We start from the raw sequence: 6,756 nt of genomic DNA, 5'->3' as shown, positions 1-6,756 counted from the left end.
TATTTAGGGGAATTTCACTTACGCGTCAACCGTCTTCTTCATATTCGGATATTTACTCCAATCACCCGATAAAGAATCGAGATAATACACTATTAGTCTCGAAAGATCCATAGCAACCAACACCCAGTGACCACTGTAAAATAAAACAAAAATTTAGATGAATGAAAATTTTCTACGTAAAAGATATACATAGATTAGAATGAAATTATTAGAAAGAAAATCTAACCCGTTGCCAGAATTAAACGGTAAAAAATACAAACTGGGTGTAGTATTATCGCCGGCCGCCATGAATCTATCGACTAGATCATTCTTTACGGATGTTGGATTATTCGTTATTAACGTTGCATTGATACGGGAAGCAGCAATAAAATTGAAACGGTTAAACAATTCAGTTCCCCGCATCAATGTTACATACATATACCTTAAATAGAAACATAATAAGCATTAGACTACTCATTGAAATGTGTAAATAAATTGTTCAACTAAGTAAATTATAGATTGATCGGAGTACCATATGTATGTATGAATGACAGCGATGCCCAATTCGGTGTGTTCAAAAAATTGTTGGAAGTCCTCCTTTGCAATTATTTCGAACTGAGCAGCTCCGAAAACACCTTCATCAAAATCTATACTACGAACGGACCCTTGCATAATATCGGACTCCTCCACCATTTTCTCAAGACGCATCATAATTTGAGATTTTGTCCCGGACGTCGTTGGAATATCCTTAGCAGCGCTTTTCAACTCTCGACCGGGAACCTAAAAATTCATATAAAATAAATCATGACTTTTTGTGATGCAACAGAATCGTTGCGTATATAATTCAATGGGTATATATATTTGTACCTCTTTTTGAGATGCAACCGACTCGATGCGTCTTGAAATCCCTTTACCAACTTTATGTGTGGGTCTTGTAGGAGTCTAACATTACCATATAATTGATTAAATATCATAATTGTAGCTGAATTGAAATGTGAATACTAAATATTCATAATCATTTAGAACATATATACCTCGGCATCAGGGAAAATTAGATCTGACGGCCAACCAACAAAGGATCCGACTGCATCTCGCATCAACGTTGTCTCTGAAACAACGTCAGGTAATGGTAGACGGGCATCCGTATCTAATACGAGGTCAACCGAAACTTTCATAAATCCCACCGGGAGGGGATTATGGTGAAGTAATTCACCCGAAGTATTGTGCACTTTTCCCTTGCCAACCATGCGATAAGTTGGTGACGATAGATACAGCTGACAAGGTGAAATGCCCTAAACCAATAATAAATGTTATTGTTAACTTGTATATGTGTCAAGTAAAAAAGTGCTATTTTAATTTCATAATAACATATATAATTACCTCGGGAAATTTCGGTTGATGATTGATACTAGCTCGGTCACTAGTATCTTTTGCCTTGGAAACGCACCTTTCCTCTCTATACCTTGCATTCTCGTTTTGCAGTTGGAGTACTTGTGCCCTTAACTCCGCCAAGGTCTCCATCACCTCTTTGTTGGTAGGATTTTTTGTTTTTGTTTTTTTATAAAATGACGACGGAGTCACACCAAAACCCTTACCCCTCACACGACCGGAATACTCAGGAACATTTAGTACTCGACTAAGTACGCTCCTGCAATCCTGGACCTCGGTTGAAGGTACGGTTTGGGATAAAGTCTCCTGAAATATTATTAGAGGAGATTAAAAATGAATTATATGTCTAACAAAATTTTCGATATAATTAAAGAAATAATGTTACATATACTTACACATTCGTCATAAACATTTTGGACCGCTTCAACGACAGCCCCATCCTTCCCAACCCGAGCAGCCTTCCATAATACGTGCTCCGGAAGAGATGTTGTGTCACTTTTCTCCTCGGCTAGCTACACATTGAATTAGATTATAAGATCATCAATTATAACATATTGTGACAATATATAAGCTCATAGCATTTGAATATACTCACAATTCTTTGTTGTAACCGTGCATAACCCGTACGCCCTTTTTTGTACGGATACGCGGGTTTTGATGCCCTTTTCCTATTTATGTCGCTTACTTCCTGGATAAAAAAGTTTAAGGCATATTAGAACCAAGTAACTTAACAATTGTATAATACCATAATTAATAGACATTACATGGAATTTTTCGTTTCTTCGTTTGGCGACAAAGTTATCCCATTCATCGGCTGAAATAATCTCGGCATACTTCATTGGCCGTTCTCCTTCAACAAATTTTTCTTCCTCATCCTTGAGAAATTTGTTGCACAAAAAGGATCGAAATCCTCGGAGTCTTTTTCCGGCCAATTGAATACAATATTTTTGCCGGCTTTCATCGATGTGAAAGGATCTCTAAAAAACATACAAATGGAGTGTGTTATTATAAAGTCATATTATAACTGTCATACCCCAAAATTTGCCCATTGATACTACAAAGCATTTTCCAAGACCCTCTGACTTGATCTGCAAGGCACTGATATCAAATGGACAAAAGCCCAGCTCACGACAGGCCCAATCCACAAGCGGCCCAAAATAGCTTGCTCGCTAGGCGAGCAATTCCTTCGCCTAGCGAATATCTCAGCATGCCACTCGCCCAGCGAAGCATCAGGTCCAGAAAAAGCCCAAACCTAGCTTGCTCGCTAGGCGAGCAATTCCTTCGCCTAGCGAAGCTTGCGAGAATTTGAATTTTTGGACCTCATTTTAAGCCCATTATGTCACCACTACCACTACTATAAATACCTGCTCCTATGCCACGAAAAAGAACACACACACAGAAGGACGAAAAAAGGAGGAAAGGAGAACCCTAGCAAGCAAACCCTAGCGCTCACAGACGGAAAACCCTAAAGGAAACCCTGAAGGAAAAGCCGGCGGCCGCAAGGACACTTCCGCTCGATTCGATCCGATCGGCCAACTCAAGGTTACAATTCGATTGCAAACAGGTTTCAATTACTATTATCGCTTTATTTTCTTAATTTGCATGGGATACCGCTTTATGTTCTTAACTTGCATGCGATATTATAATTGAATTCATAAACATATTTGAGGTTTTGCATGTGAATTTAAGTGTGCCTGAATATTGTGAATGCTGAACCATGTAATTATGTGTTGAATGCCATAAGCCATGCCGCAGGTTAAAGTCATACTGTTCTGAAATTCAAAACCCGCAGCCGCTCGCTAGCACATCGCTAAGCGAGCATGTAGCGAGTGTTCGCTAGGCCTTCGCTAGGCGAGGCAGAGGCGAACGGGACAGCCATTGATATTTGTTATGTTCTATGCGTAACCTGATCTGTTCTATGTTAATTATGCACTGTTTTGCCTGACATTCATGCTGCTGTATTTTCTTTTGCGGTGTAATCCTCGATTGCACCCTGATTTGGTATGCTAACCCGTTTGTTGAATTTTGCAAAGGTTCATATGTCCCAGAAAAAAAGACCGCCGTTAGGTCTTCCACTTTATTTGTGGGATACCCTTGTGGAGGCTCATCCTAAATTGCTTAATTAATTTTAATGTGTTAATTTTAATAATTAATTTTAATAATTAATTTTAATGTATTAATTTTAATGTATTATTTTTAATGTATTGATTTTAATGTGGAGATTCATCATAATCACCTAATTAACTTTAAAATGCGGCCTTTAAATATGTGATCTTGGACCTCTCTTTTGCCTTATGATATTACGGTATTACGGTCATGTCCCGCGAATGTGGGGATACACTTAGCAATGGCCCTTCGATTAAATCATCATAAAATAAATCATAGTCCCTCGGATGTTGCCTTCGAATATATGATTTCGTCCCTCAATGACCCTTCGGTGTAGCCTGCGGTTAAATGATGATCGTCCCTTCGAATGCTAAGGTATCCTTACAACTGTTGCCTTCAATGACCTATCGATGACCCTACGATGACCCTTAAACATCCAAAGGGTAAAATTACTTACTTCTCAATAGTAAGGACAGTTTTACCCTCATAAGGATAGGAAACGTTCACAACGACCTTAGGAAGGTATAACTCTCAATTACTGGATCATAACCTAAAACATTTTCCACCCTCACACTTTGCAAGTCCTAGAAAATCACCACTTGGTATACATTCATACTAGAATCATTACCAAGTTATATTTTTCTAAACTGTTTTCCAAAATCAAACGAGATAAATACTTTGTATACATTCATACGAGAATCATTACAAAGTTAAACTCTCTTTTCGAAACATTTTAAACAATTCACCAACACTTTTCAGACAAAAATATAAGTGATCCAGCAATTAAGAGCCCATGGATAACCATGGATACAAAGGGTGCTAACACCTTCCCTTTGTATAATGTACCTCCCGAACCCAAAATCTATTGAGGTCTTTCCTGTTCTTTTCCACCTTTCCTTATTGGATAAAAGAAAAGTCGATGGCGACTCTTGCTATCCGCGACATTGCGATAAAAAGCAAAACACCCCAAGTCAGTTCACCGTATGACAGAACTGGCGACTCTGCTGGGGACTACTTTAAAAAGAGAGGTTACCTTAAAAAACAAGATCACTTATTCCAAATTGTCTGATGTACTTTTAAGGGATTGCTTGGGTATTTTTGAGTGAAAGATCCTACACCCGGATCTAGTGTACCTTAGGTAAGTAGCAATAGATCATCGCGACTATCCGGCGTATACTGGAATGGTTAAAATGATGGCTACGGTTAATGTGGCACTTTGGATGTCCTGATGTTCCTCATGTTTACTTGAGGAAAAATTTGGCATTCGCGTGGTGTCATCAAAGCATTAACCAGACCTTTAGAACCCTAATTGACTCATCCTAGCCATTAGAAAGTAGTGAGATAACTGACTTCGGTTCCGACTGGGGTTGGTTGAGACTCGATACTACACTCGTTGAGATTGGACTTTAGGGAAGCTTTGGTCAATCACTTGGCGTTGCACTGAAGTGGACTTAAAGAAAGGTCGATGATCTGAGATCCTTCTAGAACCCGGTTACTATTCTAGGATAGGTTGAACCAACCAAACTTCAGTGGGGAGGGTACTTACCTATGGTTGTGTGACTTGCTTGTGCTTGTTGTTTACTTAACATCATAACATCATAACATCATAACATCATGGCATTGAACTAACCATTTCGAGGACTTAGGGATTTAACTTTGCTCTATTTTGTAAAAAAAAAAAAAAAAAAAAAAAAAAAAAAAAAAGTTTCTTTTTTTGGTAGTTTATGCAAAGTTAAATTCCAAAAGTCCTTGAAAACATTTCATACATTGCATAGCATAACATTGCACAACAGGTGTTCTAAAGGGATCAATGTTCTCACGGTTTTCATGCAAACAGAAAAATGGACCTCGAACAAACTGTCAAAGATCTCCATGCTCAGAATGCTCAACTCCAGGAAATGATCTTGAACTTATCCAGGGGGCAGGAGGAACTGAAGGCTCTTTTGCTCGAGAAAAAGAAAGACCAGAAACCTGTGAGGCACGTTAACCCGGGAAGGAGGCAGTTTACGAAGATCAATATGACTTTAGCACAAGCACTGCAGGGTATGCTAAAAGCAAATTTAATTACCCTCAGAGATCCTCCTGCAAAACCCAACACTACTTCTCCTCGTTATAATCCCAATGCCAGGTGTGCCTATCACTCCGATAGCCCCGGGCATGATACAAACGATTGTTGGTCGTTGAAGAACAAAATTCAGGATATGATCGACGCCGGAGAATTTGAATTTGATCCGCCTGAGACTCCTAATGTCATCACTGCTCCTCTGCCTAAGCAGGACGAGACTGTCAATGCTGTGGAAGATACTGATGACGATTATGACTTGGATAGCTGGATTTCCCCAACAATTGGTGACGGACTCGACAATTGGAAGGCTGAAGACACTATCCCGATTTCCTTTAGTCGAGAGTAATTGTTATTGCTATTTTAGTATTTCAAAAGCATTATGTCTATACCCGGGGCATAATAGCTAATTTTAAGGGTTTGTCATTTTCATAAGCATATTCATATTCAATAAATCAATGGACTTTTTGCATTCAAATATTGCGCTCTTTATCTTTCCTGTCATTTTTCAAACAAGCTATGTTTTCTTGCACACACTCACGTAACAATTTGCCGATCCATATCCACTCTGGATCCTGTTGGTAATGACTCTGCTACTGTTCATTATGACTTTGAAAATCCGATCTACCAAGCCGAGGATGGAAGTGAGGAAGATTGTGAAGTCCCTAGAGAACTTGCCAGACTGGTACTACAAAAGACTATACAGCCGCATGAGGAATCAATTGAAATTGTAAATCTGGGTACTGAAATAAACAAGAGAGAAGTCAGAAGTTTCTTGGGGCACTCGAATTACATTGCCCGATTCATTCCACACTTGACTGCTACCTGCAAACCCATCTTCACATTACTAAAAAAGAAAAAATCAAGAGATGGTATGGAATGATGAATGACAAAATCAAGAAGTATCTCCAAGAACCTCCAATTCTGATACCACCAGTTGAAGAAAGACCTCTAACTATGTATTTGACCGTGTTAGAAAATTCAATAGGGTGTGCTGGGGCAACATGACGAGTCTGGTCGAAAAGAGCATGTCATACACTGCCTTAGCAAAAGGTACCGACTGTGAAACAAGATACTCACAGCTCGAGAAAGCTTGTTGCGCTTTGGCCTGGGCTGCTCGCCGACTAAGACAGTATATGTTGAATCATACCACTTTATTGATTTCTAAGATGGATCTCATCAAATATACATTCGAGAAACCTGCTGTCTCCTGAAAGAGT

Source organism: Lathyrus oleraceus, chromosome 5 (genome assembly GCF_024323335.1).
Source record: "Lathyrus oleraceus cultivar Zhongwan6 chromosome 5, CAAS_Psat_ZW6_1.0, whole genome shotgun sequence".
NCBI classification, from domain to species: Eukaryota; Viridiplantae; Streptophyta; class Magnoliopsida; order Fabales; family Fabaceae; genus Lathyrus; species Lathyrus oleraceus.
The sequence above is the reverse complement of the archived record's forward strand: the minus strand, read 5'-3'. Positions refer to the sequence as shown.